Source organism: Felis catus, chromosome C1 (genome assembly GCF_018350175.1).
Source record: "Felis catus isolate Fca126 chromosome C1, F.catus_Fca126_mat1.0, whole genome shotgun sequence".
NCBI classification, from domain to species: domain Eukaryota; kingdom Metazoa; phylum Chordata; class Mammalia; order Carnivora; family Felidae; genus Felis; species Felis catus.
This window is the reverse complement of record NC_058375.1, coordinates 99,848,256-99,873,049: the sequence shown is the minus strand read 5'-3', so window position 1 is coordinate 99,873,049 and position 24,794 is coordinate 99,848,256. Positions and strand designations below refer to the sequence as shown.

The 24,794-nt window shown below is 47.8% G+C and overlaps 1 long non-coding RNA gene across 1 annotated transcript; it reads left to right on the top strand.

Annotated features, from left to right (window-relative positions):
- Positions 1–600: 600 nt before the first annotated feature.
- Positions 601–21,164, top strand: LOC109502562. The gene is made up of 5 exons (XR_002161232.3): positions 601–882; positions 1,369–1,523; positions 1,730–1,812; positions 3,287–3,340; positions 20,542–21,164. It is a non-coding gene; the product is annotated as an uncharacterized LOC109502562 (long non-coding RNA).
- The last annotated feature ends 3,630 nt before the right edge of the window (positions 21,165–24,794 follow it).

The following is a 24,794-nucleotide window of genomic DNA, read 5'->3' as shown; positions in this document are numbered from 1 at the left end:
AGGCGTTCAATAAATACTGACGCCACCAAACATAACCTTGAACTCAGATTACGTGTGTGTGGCCCTTTAACACTGGCCTGGCGCTCCCCCAAAGACACGCCTGGGTCTCACCTATCACAAAGGAAACTTGCCACAACACGGGCCCACTCTGTTACAGCACAGAGGAAAATTGAGGCAATCACCCAGGCTACGTAGGCGAAGTTGGAGCTTCGCTGGAATGATAGAAACAGTTGCCTTCATTTTTCTCTCTGTGCTGGCAGTAGTTATCAGCCGCACCACCGAGTGATTTTATTTATATATTTTATTTCCCCTTTTTTTTTTGGAAAACCAGTGAAAGTCACCTCATAATTTAGAATATTAAAGGATCCGCCAGTTCTAGTCGGCCTTGGGATCCTAAGGGAAGCTAAGTGCTTAGAAAACCCTCCTCCTACTGCTCAGACACCCTCCACACTCTGAAATTACCCCAACCGGCTCATAATTGGGACCAGCTGGCAGGATGAGAGAGGAGGCCCCTGCCCCGAGCCAGGAATCGCGTTGCAAATTTCATCCCTAGAAAGAAGCTTGACTTGCTCCTTTAAGGGTTAAGAGGTAGGAGGTCAAAGGCACAGCGCTCAGGAGCTGGGATTTAAATTGGCTACAGGGAACCTGAAAACAAAGGGCGTTCACATTAGCAACCGTGGCTCCCTTGCTTTGTCTAGGACCAAGTGTGTGCGAAATAGCCCAGGCGACCCTGCCGGGCTACGGCCTCCGCCGAATTTCACTTTACAGCCTGTCTTTCCAGAACTGGCATCGTTAATTTGTATGCTGCCCGAAAGCTGTCCTTTATCCCAAAGCCCTCCTCACAAAGCAGATGCAGACCTCCAGAAGTGCACCGGAAATAGGGTGGGTTCGGAGAGAGGGGTGTCCGTGGCGCTCGGTCTGTTTCTTAGTCTCTAATGTTTCTGGGACTCTGCTCTCTCCTGCTTTCTCGATAGACTTGTCAGCTCTCAGCTTTGCACTCCCACCCCCTTTCCTGTTGAGCCAGAACTACAGCTTTGCTCTTGGAGAGCAATTCCTGAGGTCTGTCCACCCTGTCTTGGCATTGGGCTCTCCGGCCTGGACTGGGAATCTGGAGGGAACAAAGCAAGCCTCTGGAGTGAGTGCACGGCTTATTCTTCAGTACAGCCAAGTGTCAGCGGTGGCCCTTAGTGGCTGGTGGCCACTGTCCCCACCGAGCGGTTTTCGGTGGTGTGACCTTGGCTGTCTTCTCTGGTGCCAATCCCCTTTGGTTCTTCTAGCCTGTTGCCCAAGCCAGATTCTCCAGGCTTCCTGTTGATTCTGTGAACGATTTGATCGCTTTCCAATATTTTTTTTTTTCCTGCTTAACAGAGTCAATTTCAAGTGTCAGAAACCAAGACCCCTGACTGGTTCGGCATCTGTCCCTGCAAGACTTAGAAAACCAACCCTGTGCTTAAGAGGGAGAAGTAGAGATGAAAGATGAAAGACGGAGCAGCGGAATCAAGAGAAGGAATTAGCAGAACAGGGTGAGGCATCGTGGAAGCGTGGGGAGAAGGAAGGAGAGTCACGGTCGAGGGAGGAGTGGTGGGGGGAAGGCAAAGAAAAGAACTGGCAAGTAAGGAAGACCAGCCTAGAAGAGGTCTCTCACCTTGCTAACGCTAGTAATAGGAGCCTTGAAGGAAATTGCCAAAGTGGCCTCCCTGAGGTATTTCTACGTTTCTATTTTTGGCAGACAATGTGGTTTCAATGGTTTTCTGCGACTGTTTCAGGAACAACAGTTCCTTGATTTGGACTTGCTCCTGGAGAGAAATGAAGGTGTGAGCGTTTACTTCATACATTTATCAAATGTGCTGCATGCTTGGGAGCGCACAGATACATGGGCACGCGTATGCCTACTGTGATATGATAAATATATGCATGAGGGAAATGGGGCTCCGGCTCGTTGTATAGGTGGGGAGATTTTATGGAACAAGCCTATTTAATATGTCAAAGGGAAAACATTACTTATGACGCCCTATTAGCACATCATTCGTCTTACTGGGAAGACAGAATGAAGAATATTTAACAATTAATAGAAATCATAGGAAGAATTATGATTAAGTGCCATCTGCTGGCTTCTGTGGGTTTTATTTTTATGCAGCTTTGAGCCTGTCCTCATAATTATCGAACGTCTCTCTTGCGCTGAGGGTGAACTTTCCGTCCACATTTGGCCTATTAACAGATGCCTCGTTTTTGCGGATGTGTTCACGTGTGCACATGTGTATATGCGTGTGTGTGTCTGTGTGTGCGCTCACGCGTGCGTGTGCCTGCACATGGGTGTGGATGTGCATGTGCGAGAAAGAAATTAATTTGGAAAAACAAACTCACCTTAACAACAATCCGTCTTCCTCTAAATTCTGATTTGAGAGAGCAGACTTGGGTTTATTTTAAAATTCTGTTTTCGTAGCAGATTGCCAAAGCTCTGTGTGCTTAGCATGTGTATAGAGGGGGAAGGCAGGGGGATGGTTCTTTGAAAGGGACTTCTCTCTTCCGTTTCATGCGTCTCCTCTGAGAATGTATAGAGTTTGCATCTCAAAAGCTCTGTCTAGTTGACGGCAGGTGAGGAATTTCCATGTCTCATTTGGATGACATTGCAACAAGCAAGCATCAAGTCAAATCGTCTAATCGCTCAGAAGTTAGTGGGAAGGGAAACAGGTTCCATGCGAGCATATGTGACCTCCTCCCCTGGGTCTAGTTTTGGATTTTAGACTGTAAGTGCTCAGCAGGAAACAGGTCTTGCTGTTAGTAAATTACCCTGACTTGTGTTTACGTGGGGAGCCAACAGGCTTAGGTCAGCCCTGCTCTCCAACTAGACCCTTGAGCTGACGGTTTATCTGGGGAATTCACATTCCAGATCCATTGTTTGCCTGGGATTAATGAGATTGATTGTCAATAGTTCCCGAGTAATAATGGTAACCATTTACTGACTGCCCACTGTGTACTACAACATTGCAATAGATTATTGAGAAATAAATACCTCTATGTTCAAATATTTATATATTTGAAATTAGTCTTAGAATTTCAACAATAATGTCCAGTGAGTGTCCTTTATTATTTTAGTGTTACGTGGATGCATAAAAACAGAGGTAATCGTGTTATAAAATGCAGTAATAAAGTGAACCTATCCTGTGACTCGAGATTAGAAGTGGGATGTCACCAAGTATCGTTACGTTGTGGCAGATTCTTCACGTGCTTTCGCTCTGTTTCTCACACTCTTATGGACATTGGTGTTATTCTCCCCACTTTACAGATCAGTGCATTGAGGCTCCGAAGGATAAAGTGACTTCTCCGTCTCTCACAGCCGGTAGGTAGGAATGGTGGTGGGGTACACGGCACTCTTCATTTCTTCCGTCCCTGTGGTCAAGGCGGACCCCTCTGCCCAGCCCTATCCCAGGCGCTCCAGGTGACTAGTTCCACTTCTGGGGCTGAGGCAACATCACACTCCTGAGAGATTCCAAGCTGTCCTCTCCCTGACGTGGCCGACTCTGTGAGTGCTGACCCATCCCCATGGTGCTCACCGTCACTGCTCACACCCATGGCTTCTTCCCACCGTCACCTGAGAGTCTGCTCAGGTGGGCCAGGCAGGTTGGAACTGCCATGGAGTGACTGCCAGCAGGTGTGGCCATGAGTCATGGCGCCCAGGATCTGGTGGATAGATACCGCCCGTTCTTTGCCACCCTCCCCCCCACCCTGGAGTGGGCCAACTGCGGGCGTGTTTTAGTCTGTCTGACATTCACCAGCAGGGCCGTGTTCATGAAGGCACTCCGTGCTGATTTCTTTTCCTTCCCCACCCCGCTTCCACATTCCCAAGTAAGCTACTCGCACTCACATCCCAGGTTAGGGTGGCCTCCAGGAGAACACCGAGCATGGGTTCCAGAGGGCCAGCTACTCTATGATGCAGCTCCCCTGGGGGCTCTGTCATGGTTGTTCACAGCCCCAGCGGCTGACAGTGCTGCCTATAGACAGCCTTCAGCTGTCCCTCGGCTGGCGAGAGTTACCTCGCCCGTGGTCGACTCCTGACTGACCTGGCAGTGAAGGATCGAGCTCTCTTGGCTCAACCCCGCACAGCTGTGGAGGGCGATTCAGGCTCCAGACATCCCCTGGGTTAGGGCGAGGTGGCCGCGGGCCTCGCCGTGGCTCATCTCCTACCCTGGCACAGTCCCGTTGCCCTCTGCTCTTTTGCACGGGTGTTGATCCCAAGGCCACTTCCCAGCAATGCCCTGCGTGTTAATCTCCTCTCGGAGTCCCCTTTGCCATGGGACTGCCGCACCCCAGCAGCATGTGCCCCTGAGGACCTGGGAGAGCAGGAGCCGGTGTCCGGACGTGGACGTGTACTGGGAGTGAAACTGGCCCGGTGTTGGGTCAAGTCGCGACACCTCGGGGTTAGTTTGTTAGTACGGGATTGCGCCGTGAATTTAAATTTATCCGACGCCAGTGCCTTCGTGCAGGTATCCTTTCACTTCCCAAAAATGGTTATACTTCCCCTGACTTTGGCTAGCAATTCTAACATCTGCTTACATCTGGGCTGCATTTGGGTTTCTCACACGTTGTGTCCTTTGACCTTTGTGGTCCCGGAGACTGCTGAGGCCGCCACCCACCTCTCAGCGCAAGGTTTCAGAGGCTTCGAGTGACTCAGCTTGCGTCACGCCCCGGGGCAGGGACTTGGCTTCCGGGCCTGGGCCTCTAGCAGTGTGCTTTCATGATGCCGCATGCCCTTTATTGGGTTTCTCCAGGACTCTAGCTCCGGCAGGAGGGGTGGGGGGTTGGGGGGTTGCTTCTTAACACACGGAGCACGTTAACTCCACGCGCAATTGTTTCAAGTTTATTTATTTATTTTGAGGGAGAGTGGGAGTGCAAGCAGGGAGGGGCAGAGAGAGAGAGGGAGACAGAGAACCCCAAGCAGGCTCCGTGCGGTCCGCGCAGAGCCCGATGCGGGGCTCGATCCCCCGAACCATGAGATCATGCCCTGAGCTGAAATGGAGAGTCCAACGCTTAAGCGACTGAGCCCCCCGGGGGGCCCCGGCTCCCCACACATTTAAAAAATTTTTTTTTTCAACGTTTATTTATATTTTTGGGACAGAGAGAGACAGAGCATGAACGGGGGAGGGGCAGAGAGAGAGGGAGACACAGAATCGGAAACAGGCTCCAGGCTCTGAGCCATCAGCCCAGAGCCTGACACGGGGCTCGAACTCACGGACCGCGAGATGGTGACCTGGTTGAAGTCGGACGCTTAACCCACTGCGCCACCCAGGCGCCCCTCCCCACACATTTTTAAAGGAACTCCCATGTACCACACGCCGAGAATACAAAGATGGATGAGACACAGCCCCTCTTCTCAGCCTTGTCACAGAGACAAGCAGGTGGACACACAGTCACAACACAGTGTTCCACGTAAATAAACGGCGCGGAGCAGGGGCCCAGGGTCCCAGAGGGGGCATCGCAGGGAACGTGGTGCCTCAATATAATGTCTCTCCCGATCAGACGTGGCCCCAAATGTGGAGTAATGACCGATCGGTGGAGGCCAGTAGTGTGGGGGGTAAAAGAATTCCCCCGAAGGAGATAGAGGCTTACCGAATACACCACAAGGGAACGGCGGGCAGGACAGCAGAGGAGAGACTGTCTGCCATGAGGCAGTGGGTGGGGGCTGTATTTAATGGCGGAAGGTGGGGAGGTTTGGGGATGCATGGAGTTCTCCCCTTTTTTGGGAACTGTGCCTGGTTGTAAGTAGCCCATTGGACAGTTAGGGCCTATGGATATTTTGAGGTGAGTCGCCTGATGGGCCTGTGTGTATTCAGCCAGGGGGTCTCTGTGGGCCCTTTCTACATTCCGTTGCTCGAGCCTGTTTGCCTAAAAGCAGCCTCTACAGGGAATATGCTGTTTGAACTAGATCTTAAAGACTCAAGGGTGCTTACTAGTGCAGTAAGAGGGGGGAAGGGAATTCTAAGCAGAGGGAACCGTCTATGCAGAGGCATAGAGACAGGAAAAGAGGGGCGCCTGGGTGGCTCTGTCAGTTAAGCATCTGACTTCAGCTCAGGTCATGATCTCACAGTTCGTGGGTTCGAACCCTGTGTGGAGCTCTGTGCTGACAGCTCAGAGCCTGGAATTTGCTTTGGATGCTGTGTCTCCTTCCCTCTCTGCCCCTCCCCCATTCTCTCTCTCTCTCTCTCTCTCTCTCTCTCTCTCTCTCTCTCTCTCTCTCTCAAAAATAAACATTAAAAAAAAAAGAGAGGAATTTGGTTGACTAGAGCAGAGGGTGTGAGGTCAGGGGTGGGAGGGGGGGCAGTAGGTCAGGCCCTTTAGATATTATTATGCAGCCAGAAGGATTTATATTACCAGATTTGCTTTTCTGAAGGGAAATAGTAATCCTAATATGTATTGAGGAATTAGCATGAGCTATATATTTAACATAGATTATTTCACTTATTCCTTGTAAGAGCCTTATAAGATAAAGAACATCACCATCATTTTTGGATTATTATGCTTATTGGAGAAGCCCCTCTGGCAGCAGAGGGGGGTGGGTAAACCAGAGTACACAGAGCCTGATGGCGGAGAGAATAGGAAGGATATGACCTTCCGGGCAAGAAACGACAAGGCCCTCAGCTCAGGGGCTGCAGAGGGAAGGAGAGGAAAGTTTGGCAGTCGGAGCTGCTTCTGCGGAATTTGGCGACTGAATGGCTGAGGCTGGGAGGCTGGAATATTCCATCACCCATGGAAGGGATCACTGGGAAGGCAGATTCATGGCGGGCGGGGGGGCATGTTGCATTTGAAACTCTGGTAGATGTCCAGGTAGAGACGTCTATGGAGGAATTGGGTGTATGGGTTTGGAGACCCGGGGAGAGGCCTGGAGCTGTTAGCAGATTTGGGATTCACTCCCTGTCGATGGACATGGTGAGGTGAGCGACAGAGAGCAACAGCCTTGACATCAAATCCCACTTCATCATTTATTGATGGTGCGACCTTACGCAAGCTAATCTGTGACCTCAGTTTTCTCATTTGTAAATTGGGGTTGGGGGCGGTTGATAAGGCTAACATCGGAGGGTTATAATAAGCATTACGGATGCCTAACAGAGTGTCTGGGACACGATAAGGGGAGGAGGAGAAGAAATCTCAGGTGGAGAGTGTGTACAACGGGAAGGAAGCAGGGTGAGGCTGGCACCCTGGAGAACAGTTTTCCAGAGGTAAAGAAACAGAAGCCAGCAAAGGGACAAGAAAGACGTGCTCAGGAATCAAAAGATAGAAGTGTCCTGGGAGCAAAGGGAAAAGATATTTTCTAGATGTTTTTTGCGGGTATCAAAGCCGAGATGAAATTTACAGGAAAAAAAAATCAATGGCAAATAAATATATGAAAAGATGCTGAGTCATATCCCTATTCTAGAAATGCAGGTTAAAATAATAATGAGGCACCACGTTTCATTATTCGGTTGGTAAGGATGATTGTATTTAGTGATATTTAGTGTTGGCCAAGGTCGGGGAAACAGATGGTCCCAGATACTATGGGAACATACATTCATGGACATTCATGTTATTTTTAAAAAATGGGGTTTTTTTGAGAGAGAGAGAGAGAGAGAGAGAGAGAGTGGGAGAGGGGCAGAGAGAGAGGGAGACAGAGGATCCAAGCAGGCTCTGTGCCGACAGCAGAGAGCCCGACACAGGGCTTGAACCCACGAACTGCGAGAATATGATGCGAGCCAAAGTCAGACGCTTAACTGACTGAACCACCCGGCGCCCCCATTCATGTCATTTTTTAAAGGGCAGTTTGCCAAAATATATCCAACTTGTGAATGCATGTGCCCTTGACCCAGACACTGCACTTCTAAGAGTTTGCGACAAACTCACACGTTTACAAAGATGCATCTTCAGTGGTATTAATTGTGACGTTATTTGATGGGGCAAGAGAAATTGAGAAGCAACCTAAAAGTCCATCAAAAAGGGACTGGTTAAATAAAATGCATTGCACCCTTGTATTTTAACTGGGGTGGGTTGGGAGAAGGTAAGGGTGGGGATAGGAAGCAGACACCTTGGAATAGGCACGCCAGAATTACTGAGGCTGTGTGTGCACATGTGTGGGTGTCTGTGTGTGTGTTGGTGGGATACGGTGAACAGGGGCCAGAGGGTCGTATGCCCAGTATGGGCTGGCAACCCTGTGGACGAGATCCATGTTGAACATAGCTTTGCCAGACTACGTGGCCCTTCTCCCCAACCCCATCAATCTTTAATAACACTGTAAACATCCGAATGGATTTGGTATGATTTGGTATGATTGGATTTCTTGTCAATGCTGGTCAAGGGGCTGAGTTTTGTGTGAAGCATGGCATGGGAGGTAGCCTGCCAACATCTGGGTCTCACATGTGCCGTGCATGTGTGAAGGATTCTAGAAGTGTCCGCAAAAGTGTTATCGGGGTGACCTCTGAGACGGGGCGCTGGGGATGCCGTGTGGATATGGACTTTTCAGTTTATATCCTTGCAAACCACTGGCATTTTTGCTTTAAAAACTATTTTACAAATTATATGGTTCAGACAATGCAAGAGTGGAGCGAAATAGCAACTCCTCACCAGCTGAATAGAGTCCCAACTTTTTGTTAAAGATTTGTTTTCAGTTTATTTATTTTGAGAAAGACAGCACAAGCATGGGAGGGGCAGAGAGAGAGAGAGAGAGAGAGAGAGAGAGAGAGAGAGAGAGAGAATATCCCAGGCAGGCTCCATCGACAGCACAGAGCCCGATGCGGGGCTCAAATTCACCAACCGCAAGATCGTGAACTGAACCGAGACCAAGAGTCAGACACTTAACTGACTGAGCCACCCAGGTGCCCCCGAATCTCAACTTTGCTTCTGATTTACCATTTGGATGACGGTAAAGAAAACAATGATTTCCACAGAGAAGTAGAGGCGGAGACATTGTGCTTGCAGAAGGTTGGGATGGGACACATCCCTGGAATTATATAGTCATGTCTTATAGAAAAAGTAGTGTTTGCTCTACTTTATTATACATTTAAAAATTTTTTAAAGATGTTTATTTGTTTTTGAGAGAGACCGAGCATGAGCGGGGAAGGGGCAGAGAGAGAGAGGGAGACACAGAATCCGAAGCAGGCTCCAGGCTCCGAGCTGTCAGCTCAGAGCCCGACGTGGAGTTCGAACTCGCAATCTGCGAGATCATGACCTGAGCCGAAGTCAGACGCTTAACCGGCTGAGCCAGCCAGAGGCCCCTCTTTTTTATTATATTTACATGGTAGCTAGTAGGTGCTCAACAGATATTGATTGGCTTTATTGATGTTCAAAATATTTAAACCTTTGTCCAGTGTTAAGATATGCACGTATATTCTGATTTCACTAAATTCTACGGGGACCGTAACTCGGTTCGTTGTGACCTGCTACTATGGTAATAACCCCCTCTCTGGGTTGGGCATGAACACAGCACCATTGGGCATGAACACTGATATCCTGTGTGAGCCATCAAACCAAAACATGACCTCAGAGGGCCAATGAATCGCCTGCACGACACTTGAGAGTTACGTACACATTATTTTCATCTCTGGGGCGTTTAAGTCTCATTTTTACAGCAGTTCTGAAATTTACCACTTAACTCAGCTCTCGAGGAGCCAGGTGCCTTTTACCAGCTCCACAAGTTCCCGTTGAAATCACGGGACTGAAATTGCCCATTTGGAAAGCAGAGGAATTGTTTGTAATGCGGCTCCCCCCAGGCAGGCTGGACGCAGAACTGGAAATGATCACGGCTCGTCTGGCGGGAGAAGTCCCGCATGGATATTCCCACTGAGGCAGACTTTCCTGGCTGCACGACCAAGACCCTCTGTGGGCTGGGGTCCCAGCGCTGTGTCCACTGTCGGGAAAGAGCTGCTTCCTCCGCCTCCCCCGGGACACCCCTCCCTTCATCTCTCCCTCCCTAGTGCCCATCTAATGGATTGATAGGTCTGGACAGTTGATTTCCATTTACGCGGCTGAGGCTGCTCATGGTTGTGACGGCTCAGAGGGGGCCACCGGACGATTTTAACTTTGTCTCCTAACGTTTTATTATAACAATTTTCAAACATTCAGAAAAGTTGAAAAAAGAAATAACAGTGCAGCAAACTCAGCACAGAGATTCTTTTTTTTTTTTTTTTTTATGTTTATTGACTTTTGAGAGAGAGAGAGAGACACGCACACAGCATGAGTGGGGGAGGGGCAGAGAGAGAGGGAGACACAGAATCCGAAGCAGGCTCCACGCTCTGAGCTGTCAGCACAGAGCCCGATGCGGGGCTCGAACTCCTAAACTGTGAGATCATGGCCTGAGCTGAGTTGGTGCTTGACCGGCTGAGCCACCCGGAGCAAGATGTCCTGAAGCGGTTGTCTGCATGGGGCCATTTTCCCGGGGCTGTCTAGATGTCCACACCGAGTCCCCGAAGAGGTCTGGTTTTGTTTTGTTCCTGTAGTTGGTGTGGTTGTTTAACGTCAGCAATTTGAACGCACCACTCCACTTTTCTCCCCGTTGGAGAATCAGAAGTATCTCTCTGTTTTTTCGGCGTTGCCTGATAAAAATTCACCGGTACCGATGACTTAGTGTAAATAATCTCATAGTGAATTCTGGACAACGGCAGAAAATGCCACTCAGCTTCTTACTCATTTTATTAGCCTAAAAACAAGCCATAAAACATTGAGTTATAAACAGCTGTTGTTCCCACACGGTGCCTAACAACAGGACACCAGGGACAATGGCAAACATTCAAACAAGCCAGGAGGAAAGACATCTTAACCATCGTCAGTTAATGCCGATGAGAGGGATGGGCTTTGGAGTGTAAGGAAGTCTATGGAAAGGGGATACAGAGGTTGCCAAGACCAGCCCCTGGCGCTCTCCACTTTCTTCCATCTTTGTAGAGGCCCCTGCTAGAAAACTCTTCGATATATGACGCCTTTGTAAGGCCCTTTACAATTTACCAAGCACTTTTCTAGAGATCATCAGACTCGAACTTCCCAACAACTAGGAAGGCGGGCTAAGTGGTATTGTTCCAATTTTTTCTAAGGCTGAGCCGTTAAAGGACTTAACCAGGAGCATCCAACCTTTTGTCCTACCTCCCCAGGTAGAGCACGGGGTTTTAGAGATGAAGGACTTGAATCTGAATTCCTGCTCTGCCTCGTACTAGCTGCAGGCCTCTGAGCCACTGACTTACCCTCTCTGAAATTGTTACCTGTGAAATGGAGATAATAAAATCCATCTTGGAGGCCTAAGGTTAGGATTACATTAAATTATGTATGAAAAGTGCTCTGTCAACTGCAATGTATGATATGCATTTGGTTATCACGAACACGCAGATAAAATGTCACCTGTGGTAGCGTGCATTTTATTGCATTAAACTTTTTGTGATGACGTTTTCAAACACACACTAATGTGGGTCTGAATATAATAAATAAATATGTTTACAATGAATCACCATGTACCCATCACCCAGCTTTGCCATTTATCAACGTAAGACCAACGGCACTAGATAAAGCACCATCTCCCCTGTTACTAGATTATTTTTTAGAACAATCCCAGACTTTATAGCACTTCTATTTTATTTATTTACAAAAATTTTTAATGTTTATTTATTTTTGAGAGAGACAGAGACAGAGTGTGAGCAGGTGAGGGGCAGAGAGAGAGGGAGACACAGAATCCGAAGGAGGTTCCAGGCTCCGAGCTGCCAGCACAGAGCCTGATGCGGGGCTGAAACTCATGAGCCGCGAGATCATGACCTGAGCCAAAGTCAGATGCTCAACCGACTGAGCCACCCACGCACCCCATTTTATTTATTTATTTATTTATTTATTTATTTATTTATTTATTTATTTATTTTTAATTTTTTTTTACATTTATTTATTTTCGAGAAACAGAGTGAGACAAAGCGTGAGCGGGGGAGGGGCAGAGAGAGAACACACAGAATGTGAAGCAGGCTCCAGGCTCTGAGCAAGCGGTCAGCACAGAGCCTGATGCGGGGCTCGAACCCACAGACTGTGAGATCATGACCTGAGCCGAAGTCGGACGCTCAACCGACTGAGCCACCCAGGCGCCCCTATTTATCTATTTTTTAAGTAAGCTCTCTTCTCTACCCAACGTGGGCTTGAACTCACGACTTTGAGATCAGGAGTTGCAAGTCTGTATCACTTCATTAAAAAATACTTAAATAAGGAGAGAGACAGGGTTTTAAAAATGTATATCCACAGCACTCTTATCACATCTAAAAGAAATGAAAGGTAACCTTAATGCCATCTATTATCCAGTCAGCATAAAAATTCTGATGGTCTCATAAATGGTTTTTTCTCTGAATCAGGTTTCAAACAGGGTCCACACATGCCTTCTGGTGAGATTACTCAAGTTTTAAAAAAATCTATATGACAGTCTCCCAGCCCCAGCTTTTTTTTTTTCAACTTGCTATTTGTTGAAAAAAGTGGGTAATTCGTTCTACAACATCACCCCCGGTTTGCATTTGGCTATTGTACTCTCATGGTCTCTTTTTCGTGTTCTTCTATCCTCAGTGTTTGTACAAACTCGCGATTATATCTGGAGGTCTGCTTGGTTTGAGAATAAACTTCTGGTGGCAGTCTTGCAGGGATGTGCTATTTCCAGTTCCATCACATCAAGGAGGCACACGTTTGGTTGTCTCCTTTTTATGATCTTAAGGCTGATCGGTGGGTTCACATAGTGATCCAGGTTTTGTGAAGATTGAAGTTTCCAAATTGAAAAGCTTCCTTTTAAGAGCAAGAATCCAAAATGACAAATATAAAATTAGGTTCTGGGTCTCAGAGGGAAACCATGCTGGGGAGGGACATTGAAACTTATCCTGTATTAGCTCACGGTAACTCTGCCTCTGGATTCAGGGGCAATGAACGTGACCTATCCCTTACTATGTTTCCCATCAGCCTTTTACTGCATCACCCACTGACGGTCACTGCCTACATCCAATTTTTGTTTTACTATAAAATATTCTTTTTTTTTTTAATCTTTATTTTCGAGAGAGAGGGAGAGCATAAGCAGGGCAAGGGCAGAGAGAGAGGGAGACACAGAATCCGAAGCAGGCTCCGGGCTCTGAGCTGTCATCACAGAGCCTGACACGGGGCTCAAACTCACGGACCGCTAGATCGTGACCTGAGCCGAAGTCGGACACTTAACCGGCTGAGCCACCCAGGCGTCCCTACCATAAAATATTCAAATTCTACCATTCCTTGAGCATTTATTACCTGGTCTTCTTATATCAATTATTTGATTACTGTGAGAATCAGTCAAGGTCTAGGTAGGAGACAGAAACCACACAGTCATTTGAATAGAAAAAATGTAACGCAAGAAATTATTAATAAGTAATAGAAGCCTAGCCATAATGGGTTAAGTAATTCTAAAGAACATAGGAATAGTAGATACAGGGAGTGGCCATACCTCCAGAGCAGAGTCGGAACACCCAAGGGGGTGACACAGTGGAAGAGGGTCTCCCCAACCCCAAGGATGGAGAGAGTGGCTGTAACCCACTGGAGGGTGGAGAAGTTCACTGAAATCCTTTAGACTAGGGCTGTGGGCAGGGAACTAGCCCTGGGGTGCTGACGCAGCTCGATAGACAGCTGCCCACGGGGTGCTGCTAAAAACTCACCGAGGGGTCCTCCATAACTCTTGGCCACTGTGCACCACAGAAAGAAGCAGGAAAACCCAGTAGGACCAGGAGAAATTCCTTCCTCCTGTCATGTCCTTCTAGCATCCTCTACTGACAGATGCTTAACACTACATCAGGTGGCACCAGGAGAAATGTTTACAGGGTCCAGAACCAGTATCGATCGCAACGCACAACCAAGAAGGTTGGATCGGGGCTGGGAACCTGTACATGAGCAGCCGGCACACCATGAAATATAGTTCATGCAGGAAAGGCAGGATAGGCGCTTTGTCCTTTCCTTTTATTTTCCACTTTCCTGGATGAGTCAGTGCCCTAGAAACCCCCAAAGATTGCCATCATGATTTCTACTGTTGTTGTTTTGAAATCATTATGAACTTATGAATTTTAACGTATCTGAAGTGCTCGATCCGTTGTCTTATTATTCCTTCTGATTGGCAGCGTATATTTTAAACGGGTTCAATGCATAAAGAATGCATGTATTCTCTCCTTTAATGTTTGTGGGAGAAAAGATGGAAAACTGTCTTGAAACTTGTGGACACATTATAGCAGAGAAACCTGTGGCACAGAGGAATCCAAGCTGGAGGATTTCTTTTCTGTCGGCTCAAAAATTTCCCTGAAGCATGTGGGAAATCTTGACCTTGAATGCACATCAGTCAGAAAGTAAGGAAAGGAAGCTTTGTTAATCACAGGTGGTTACCCTGTTGAGTTTCCCAATCCGTGTGTCTTGAGCCACGCATATATTCACGCTTTCTGTGTGTGCTTTGGGATGACCGAGGTTGGGAACCATTGAGTTAGATGACTGAGGCAGAAAATTTTCCTCCCCCAGCGTGGGCTGAGCCAGTATTTCTTACCCGCATGCTCTTTTAGTGTGACTTTTCCATGTGTCCCTCAAGAGGTGGAGCCTAATTCCCCTCCCCTTGAGTCTGTTCTGTCTGATGATTCATTTGCAACCAACCAAACGCCAAGCGAGTGGTGCCTTGTGATGTCCGAGGCTGGTTCAGAAAGGCCGTGGAGCTCCCGGGTGGTTCTTTCAGACACCAGGTATGAAGTCCTACCACCCTGCGGTGGCCAGACTGGAGAGGCCACGTCCTCTCACAGGACAGCCTGTGAGACCAGTTGAATCTTCAGATAGATACTCTAGCCAACTTACCCACAAGAGAGATCCCTAAGTGGGGACTGCCCAGCCATGTCCTCCCTAAATTTGTCACCCAGAAGATCATAAGTAAGCTGACATGGTTGTCCTGAGATGCCACATTTGGGGTAATGTGTAACTCACCAGTAGTAGCTGGTATAAAGGCCTTGAAGGCTTTTCCTATGCAGAGGACTAATCGAGATCGTGTGCAGGTCCATACATTATAGGATGCTGCAGAGATTTGCAAAAAGGAGGTGTACTTTTAAGCTCTGATCTGAGGATTCCTTGAGAGCATGAGCTAGCCATGCTCATTCCTCCAGAGGCCGTATGTCTTTAGGTCTCTGCAGTCACCTGTCACCTAGTCTGGGGTGGACCAGTAGGCTCTCCTGGTCACTCGCAGGTATTTGCAGCCCCATCACTCATCCTGGGTAAGAGCAGAAGACCAGTGGCTTTCCTTCTGATGTATCTTGTTGTGTTAGCTCTTGGAAGAATATGCTATTCTTGAGAAACAGGGAGAGTGGAATAAGGAATGTGCAATCTAGAGTCAAAAAACCTGGGTTCGGGGCGCCTGGGTGGCTCAGTCGGTTAAGCGTCCGACTTCGGCTCAGGTCATGATCTCACGGTTTGTGAGTTTGAGCCCCGCATCAGGCTCTGTGCTGATGGCTCGGAGCCTGGAGCCTGCTTCGGATTCTGTGTCTCCCTCTCTCTCTTCCCCTCCCCTGCTCATGCTCTGTCTCTCTCTGTCTCTCAAAAATAAATAAATGTTAAAAAAGAATTAAAAAAAAAATCTGTGTTCAAGGGGCCCCTGCGTGGGTCAGTTGGTTAAGTGTCTAACTCTTGATTGCGGCTCAGGTCATGATCTTGTGGTTCAAGAGTTTGAGCCCTATGGCGGGCTCTGTGCTGAGAGCACAGAGCCTGCTTGGTATTCTCTCTCTCTGCCCCTCCCCCACTCTCTCTCTCTGAAAATAGATAATTAAACATTAAAAAAGACCTGGGTTTAAGTGCAGATTCATTCATGTACTAGCTATATGAACTTGAGATGATTTAAGAGCTCCAGCCTGTCTCTCTCCCCATCTGAAAGCGGGGATAATAATCTGTGTCCCATAGAGAGGTCTTGAGGATTAAGTAAGATTACACCTGTGAGACCCTAGGGGTGTCAACCAGTTTGTGCTTCTTTTCACTATTTTGATGCCTTTTCATTTCGTTTTTGGAAAATTAAACAATACAGAAGGTACAGAAAAGGAAAGAGCAATCATTCATGCTTTCGCGGACTGGGAATTAGCACCGTGGACATCTTGACTTACTTCCAGTCTTCTTCTTTTTTTTTTTTTTTTAACCGCTGTGTTGGTTATTTTGGAGACGCTGAGAAAGAACACGTATTTATTAGAAATACTTTCGTCAGAAAGTGCCCCCAAACATGGAGTGCTTCATGACGGTATAAGTTGTCAAGTACAGGGGACGTGGTCATCTCTGTGCCATTCCAGTATTTTCGTATCTGTGATGCCCCTGTTGGCATCTGGCACACTTTTTATTTTTATTTTATTTTTAGAGAGAGAGAGCATGAGCAAGGGAGAGGGGGGAGAGGGAGAGAGAAAGAGAATCTTAAGCAGTCTCCATGCTCAGTACAGGTTGATGTGGGGCTCGATCCCACAACCCTGGGACCGTGACCTGAGCCGAAAAATCAAGAGTCAGGACGCTCCACTGACGGAGCCGCCCAGGTGCTCCTGGCACGCTGTTTTTAAAAAAGTTTTTAATTTATTTTGAGGGCGGGAGGGGCAGAGAGCGAGGGAGAGAGAGAGAATCCCAAGCAGGCTCCGCACTGACGACAGAGAGCCCGATGCGGGGCTCGAACTCACGAACCGCGAGACCATGACCTGAGCTGAAGTCAGACGCTTAACCAACTGAGCCACCCAGGTGCCCCTAGCACACTCTTCAACACCAGGATTTTTATCGGTACATATGACAAAATGCAATTTATTCTACTGTCACCCCCCTGGTCTTTAGGGTGCCCTTTAACTCGGTCACTATTTGAGTACAGCTATTTACTGCCCTGGCTGGACCCTCCCATCCTCAGGACCTCAGGAGGCAACATTCTCCACGGTTCTGGTCAAGAGGAGAACCTTCTCCACCACCATCTTGCCCCCCGTCTCTTTTCTGCGGCAGACCGTGCCGCATCATATCCCAATGCCTGCTCGGCACAGCGTTCCTTCGGCCGTGTTGCCACTGTTACAGGACATACCGTCGGTTGGATCGGAACGAAACTTCACACACGTGCGTTCACATTTGGTGGCATAACCGTGAAGGCTGTGCGGTCTCCAGTGCGTGTGGCATGCTGGCATTAATTCCCGTGCTACTCTTTCAGAACTCCCTTCTCTGTGGGTCACACGGCAGTCCTGTCCACGGTCGCCTCTGGACTTGTTTTGTTGTGATTTATTCTTCAGCCTTCGTGACTTCGCAGCCTCTCTGCAGGGTTGGCCTCTCTCCTGTGGCTCTGCTCCTCCGGGGTCCAGCAGCGGGGAAAGGCAGTGCCGTGATCCTCTCTGGCGGTCAGGGTTGAGGTGTCTCTCGCCGGGCACAACGAAACTACGTAAGACTCAGGGAGAGCGGGTATCATTACCTGCTGTCCCAGAAAGGACTTATTTTCAGCTCATCTACACATTTCCTCGGGGCCCTTAGGAGCCTCCCAGGCTTCAGCGTTCTTGCCTGTGAGCCTTGGTATGAGGTGGTAAAGAGAAAATATTCTATCTGTTAAAGAAGGAATTATTCCTGGCCCTGGTAAGGCACAGTAAGGCTGACTTTATTCGGGGGTGGGGGGGACTGTTGTGATAGGTACAATGGGGTTTTGCCATGGAGGAAAGAGATTGGGCTCTACTGAATCCAACAAGGAAAAGTGGGAATTTATGGCCAAGGAACAGGCCGAGGGGGCGGGGGTGGATGGAAAACTAAGAGAAAACAGAAGGAAGGCCAAATTGACTTACCAGGATTCCTGCTGAAGGCAGGCCAGGGGAAGGCAGGCCAGGCCATATCTGATCCGATATGAGGATGACCAGATATTCTCACTAAACTGACTCAGCAGGATTCTTGCTAAAATTGGGCAGTGTAGAGCCAAACACGGAAACCCAGCCTGAGGGCCTAGGTGCGAAGAGAGTTCAGAGGAACCCGGCTAGGATTTGCTTGAGGAGAAGGTCTTTGTCAGACAGCAGGTGAGCTCAGTGCTCAGAAATCCGGGGATCGTGACAACGCGTGACCTGGCACCTCTTGGGGCTGGGTCCTGGGGGACAGATGGGGTGCTGGCTACATCATCCGCAGCATTTCCTGCTCCCTGGGTTTCCCCTGCCCAGCAGCCACAGCCCCGCCCAGGTTGAGGAAGCACATCAAGGAGCCGAGAGAAAAGAGGGAGAGGACCTGCTTGGGTTTCAGCAAAGCAGGAGCTGAGGGCAGGAGGCGAGCCTGGAAGAAGAGAATTTTCTAGATGAGGGGCACGTCTCATCTCCCTCCAGAGGACACCTCCGGTGTTAAGACTTACTTCTCCCCTAGTCTTCCCCAAACACCCCAGCCCCTGACCCCACGGGCGGCTGGCAGGCTGGTGTGACCAGCCCCAAAGGGCTCGCTTTAAAGCCATGCCTTTGGAAAGAAGCCCTCTTTCTCTCAAAAGTGCCTTTAAGGATAACTGTTGCCCAGAAACCACTTACCCCGTTTGCGCTCACGTTCGTACATGGCAGACTGAGACTCGAGACATTAAGCTCAGGGTCTGGCTTTTCTCTTCCACCGCCCCTGGCATTTGTATGTGGAGGTGTGAGGCTGCCGCGTGCCCCAGGGTGGGGAACTTGTCAGGCAAGAAGCAGACACCCGATTCCTGACTTTGGGGTTCAAAAGACACCATCTGTAGACAGACCGAGAGACTTGAAGTACAAAGAGAACAGGTTTCCGCCCAGAGACCTTACCATTCTAGACACACACCTGGGGAAAGAGCAGTGATGGGAGATGGGGAGAGCTCTGGAGATTCCTTTTTTTTTTTTTTTTAAGCTCATTTATTTATTTAGAGAGAGAGGCCGTGGGGGAAGAGAGGGCATGCAAACAGGGGCAGGGGCAGAGCGAGAGGGAGAGAGAGGATCCCAAGGAGGCTCTACGCTGTCAGTGCAGAGTCCAACTCAGGGCTCGAACCCGTGAACCATGACATCATGACTTGAACTGATATCAAAAGTTGGATGCTTAACCTACTGAGCCACCCAGGCGCCCCGCTCTGGAAGTTCTAACAGCAGCACAGGAGCAGGAAGTTCTGCCCCGTCTTTATCTCCCACTGGACGGCAATGAAGGGACAGGATCTAAGACAGAGTTACCTTGGAGCCTGAACACTTTCTTGCTGGGAGTGCTGGCAAGTGCACAGGTGTGTCTGTGCCATGTGGGCGTGAGGAGGGGACAGAGGGTCCCCTGGGCCACTGAGGCATGGGACACCACAGGGTTCTGAGTGGTGAGGGAGCCTCCAGTCCAATTCGCTAGGGCTGAGCAGGAGGGCAGGGCCTGTCAGGAAGGCCCAGGAGAAGGGATGCCAGTATAGGGGGTGCTGGGAGGCAGGGGGGAGCATTGATGCTTCTCTGTTGGTCATTTTCAAGGAGCAAAGAAAGGAACCGAGTCAGCAGGGACAGACGGCTGAGATCTGCCCCTGGGGAGGGCTATACACTGTCTGAGCTGAATATAACTGATGTGAAGAGGTCATAGGCCCCAGACAAGAAGACGGCACTGACATAATCAAGGACTGAGATGTCAGGATGAATTGCAGGGGCCCCGAATGTGGAGGGGAGGCCCCTAGAATTGAGCCTCGGGAAGGCAGAACACAGAAGGACATTTTAATTCTGAGTATGAAATGTTGAAGAAGGCAAAAGATTACTGCATGTCCTTTTAATGTCTTACTGTCGTGTGGGAAAATTAGCCCACCTAAGGGTCATCTAATACTCTAGGGTGGTGGTCTCAAAGAGTGGTCCAGAGACCCCTGGAGGTTCCCCTTCAGAGGCTCATGAGGTCAAATGCCTTTCACGGTGATTCAAGATGTTATTGGCCACCCATACAGGAACCCCCACTTTGGATTGTTAAGAGACAAAAAATAATAATAATAATAATTCTGCTCCTTAGGCACATACCTAGACTGTACTTCCCAGCTTCCCCGTGGCTAGGTTGGCCCTGTGAGTTCTAGCCAATAGCTTATTGGCAGACGTCATGTCCTCAACTCCCACACCTGGCCCAAAGGCCTCCCACGGGTGACCATCCATGTTCCACGTTCTCCCCTCTGGCTGGTTGGAGTGAAACAGTCTCTCCCCCCCCCCCCCACCAGGGCAGGACAATCTGGGGGACAGCCTGTTGACAACAGCAAAACAGGAAGCTGGATCTCAGAATCCCTGCTTAGGAGAGAGCCACCTCTAGAGAGGCTCCAGTTGGAAAGAAAGAGACAAGAAATAAACTTTCATTGTGTTAAATCACTGAGCCTTCAGGGTTTATCTGTTACTAATACAATGAGCTTCACACTCTGCAGACTGAGGCCACTTATCTGGAGTTAACTGCTATTGTCAAATTCAATGCATGGCAAATGTGATCTGACAAATCCCTCATTTGTTTGGCAGCCCTTCAGGTTTTGACATCAGCTGTTATTGTGCTGTGTGACAACGAGGCCATCAATAACAAACATTTCACAAAAATGGTTGTAATAGCTTCTGCTTTCTCAAAGACAAACTAATTTCCTTCTCTTTCCTCCTCCAGTACCTACCCTTGGCGTCAGTCAGTAATTGCTTCTGAAGCTACGCACATCATCATCATTAAAACCGTGGCATTAATAGGCATATTGTATCTAGAACAGGGGGGCTTGATGATCCTGTTGCTGTCCAGACTGGTTGTATCAGGACTGTGAAGGGTAGCAGAACACGCTGCTTTGGCCCCAGGATTATTTGGAGCTGGAGGCAGTTGAGAAAAAGCAGGTACCAGAAAGCTCAAAGCGGGTGCCAGAAAGCTCTCTGCCCTCCCCAGTGGCCTCAAAGCGTAACATAAATTTGGAAAGGTGTCCCCTCCTCCCCTCTCGACTGGGAAAGAAAGAAGTTAACCACCAGAGATAATTGAGACCCTTATCAGCCCAGAGACTGTCACCAAAGGAACGTATATAACCAACTATGCTAAAACTAGCCCTTGTCTACCATTGGTTTTCCTATATATTTGCCACCCTAGAAACTCAGGTGGCTTCTCTACAAATTTCTTTACAAATGTATCGTTCTTCTATTAAGATCCTATACACGCCAAAGCTCTAACCACCCCTCTGAGTTACCCATCACAGAGCACTCCCATCTGTATCCGATGCACATGCCAATAAACTTTTGTTTGTTTTTCTCTCATTCATTTGTCTTTATCAGTGTAACTTGCAGGGCCCCACCAATGAATAAAAGGCAAGTAGAGAGAAAACAGGAACTTACCTGGAAGTCAGGCTCCCCTCTTTATGTTGGGGAGAGACTCAGTAGAATCTAAGAACACATCAACCAGGACAGAGGAGGAGTTCAAAATTGCCGTATGAGAGATGGTCGAGGGACTGAGAGAAAAAGAAAATACCAGGAAGACGTGGTAACTGTCTTAACCTCTTCGAAAGGCTGTCATGTTGAAGAGGGATTAGATTTACACTCTGGCCCCAAGGGGCAAAGCAGAACCAACTGGCTGAAGGCTCCTCGTGAGAAATATTTCAATAAAGAAAGAACTTTCTAACAGGGCAAAGATATGCACGAATGGAGGTGACTGGTGTGGAGGAGGAAGTTACTGCTGATTTAAAGGCAGAGAGGTGAGGGAGAGAAGAAGGCAACAACAGAGGCCGGGTTTCATTTGAAGATTAGGAGTTTTCTGCCCTGGGTTAACTTTGAGGCAGACTACTTCATTGTTCTGGAAAAAAAAAAAAAAACCCAAACACTCCTAAAGACCTTTTGTTATGCAAATACAGGACACAGACCCTTTTCTGGAATGACAGGTCTGAGAGCCTGGCTCTCAGGTGCTCAACTCCCTTGCATAGTAATGGAAAATAGTTTTCATTTTCTGTGGGACAAGGCACATCTCTACTGATTGTGTTTCTGGGAGAAAAATGTTTCTTTCCTAGATACGGGTTTGGACTACATGCACTGCTGCTTAATTATGACTCGTCCTTGTGGAGGTGAGAATGTGTATTCTGGCCTCGCCAGTTGCTCAGAAGATGGTGGGAAGGCCAGGCCAGCCCACCTTCACCCTGAACTGGATGCAGGTGCAGGCCTGGACTATGTCACGCTCACTTTCCAGGGATGGGTGAACCAGACTTGGAGAAAATACTGGTGTAGGTGCCCAGCTTTGACGGCTCCACGGTGAGGCTCTGGGACGGTGTTCCTCAGAGCCTGGTCCAAGGGTAGATCTGTTCAGTTTAAAGAATAATTAAAAAACCAACTTCTGTGTCATCAATCACCAGTCAGAATAGAGCATCAGTTTCCAGATCAAGTGCGCTGTATGCCTTCCACTCACAGATCCTTCATTCCATAGCTTGTCTTTATGGCTTTAACATCTAGGGATCCCTAAAGACCATCTTCTCAGCTTTGCTGGTTTTTGAACTTGAATTACATTGAATCATATTCTGTGTATCCTTCTTTGATTGGCTATTTTTATTCATGAGTCATCCATGGTGATGTGTGTTGATGTGTTTCATTTCTTTGTAGTGCTCGCTGGTGTTCCATATACCGCAGTTTGTCTAATTTACAGTTGACGGCCACTTGGGTTATTTATCTTTTGTTGTTGTTATTAAGACAATGATACTATAGACTTTCTTGTACGTGTTTCCCGCTGCACGCGTGCAAGAATTTCTCTGTGGTAGTGGTTCTCAGAATGTGGTCCCAGCATCAGATCACCTGGGAACTGGTTAGAAATGAAAAATCCGAATTCTCTCTCCAGGCCTACTGAATCAGAAATGCTGGAAGAGGGGTCTAGCAATCTGTGGGTGTTTTTTTTTTTGAAGATTTTATTTTTAAGTAATAAAAACTGAGCCACCCAACATGTGGCTCATTACTACCCCGAGATCGAGTCGCATGCTCTTGGGGCGCCTGGATGGCTCAGTTGGTTCAGCGTCCGACTTCAGCTCAGGTCATGATCTCACAGTTGGTGAGTTTGAGCCCCACGTCGGGCTCTGTGCTGACAGCTCAGAGCCTGGAGCCTGCTTCAGATTCTGTGTCTCCCTCTCTCTGCCCCTCTCCCACTCACTCTCTGTCTCTCTCTCAAACATAAATAAATCACTAAAAAAAAAAAAAAAAAGTCGCATCCTCTACTGACTGAGCCAGCCAGGCTTCTAGCAATCTGTGTTTAACAAGCCCTCCAGGTGTGCTAATTTTGGAGCAAAGTCTGAGAACCGTGCTCCAGGGTATGTGCCTTGGAATGAGATTGCTGGGTTCCTGTGCAAGTTTGCTAGATCAAGTCAATCTGTTTTCCAAAGTGATTATGCTAATTTCCACATTAACAGCAAAGTATGAGAGTCCCTGCTTTTTCCACCCTTGCTGACACTTAGTTTTGTCAGTCTTTTTACTCTAGCTATTCACGTGGGTCTGAAGTGGTACTTCCTAGAGGTTTTAATTTCCATTTCACTTTTCAGTAATGAGGTTGAGTGATGTGTAGGACAGAACCCCAAAGGGAAAGGGGTGGCATACTTAACACACTCCACTTAGGATAATGTGCGCGCGCGTGTGTGTGTGCGCACTTGTGTGTGTGTGAAATAGTTAAAAAAAATTTTTTTTAATGTTTATTTATTTTTGAGAGAGAAACAGACACAGAGCGCGAGCTGGGGAGGGACACAAAGAGAGAGGGAGACACAGGATCCCAAGCAGGTTCCGGGCTCTGAGTGGTCGGGCACAGAGCCCAACATGGGGCTCAAGCCCACCAACCATGAGATCATGACCTGAGCCGAGGTTGGATGCTTTAACCAATTGAGGGGCGCCTGGGTGGCTCAGTCGGTTAAGCGGCCGACTTCGGCTCAGGTCATGATGTCATGGTTTGTGGGTTTGAGCCCCGCGTCGGGCTCTGTGCTGACAGCTCAGAGCCTGGAGCCTGTTTCGGATTCTGTGTCTCCCTCTCTCTCTGCCCCTCCCCCACTCATGCTCTGTCTCAAAAATAAATAAACGTTAAAAAAAAATTTTTTTTTTAACCAATTGAGACGCCCAGGTGCCTTGGGTTCTTTTTTAATTACACATGTATGTTCAATTTAATCAAATGAAGAATTCATATAATTTTTCCTATTTTCTGTGTTGATTATATTTATTAATTTTTGAAAACTAAACCAATTTGCATTCCTGAATAAACCCAACTTGGTCATGATGTGGTATCCTTTTTTATACACTGCTGGATTTGGCTTGCTAATATTTTGTTTAAGATTTTTACATCTGTGTTCATAAGTGAGATTGGCCTAATATTTTCCTTTCTTGTTATGAACTAGAGAGACAACCTTAAAGTCAAGGTTATATCTGCCTCACAAAATGAGTTGGGGAGATATCCCCCTGATTTACTATTCTCTGAAAGAGTATATGTAACATTGATATTATTATTTTTTAAGTGGTTGGTAAAATTTGCTAGTGAAGTCATCTGGACCTGGAGAATTTTTTAATATATGTATATATGTATTGTATGTATGTATGTGATCTCCACACCCAATGCAGGGCTTGAACTCATGACCCTGACTTCAAGAGTCACACATTCTTCCAACTGAGCCAGCCAGGCATCCCTGGAATTTCTTTTTTTTTTTTGGGGGGGGGCGGGGAGGAAGCTTTTTCATTATGGCTTCAATTTCTATCATAGTTAATGATTATTAAGATTTCTTTTTTTTTCCTTTTTGTAAATCGTATTTTGGGGGAATTTATTTCATCAAAATTTTTAAATTAATTGGCATAAAGTTGTTCCTAATGCCTTATCATCTCTCTAATGTTTGAATTAAAAAGATAAGCCCCACTGGAGGTTAGAGAAAAGAAGAGTGTGAGGTCAGG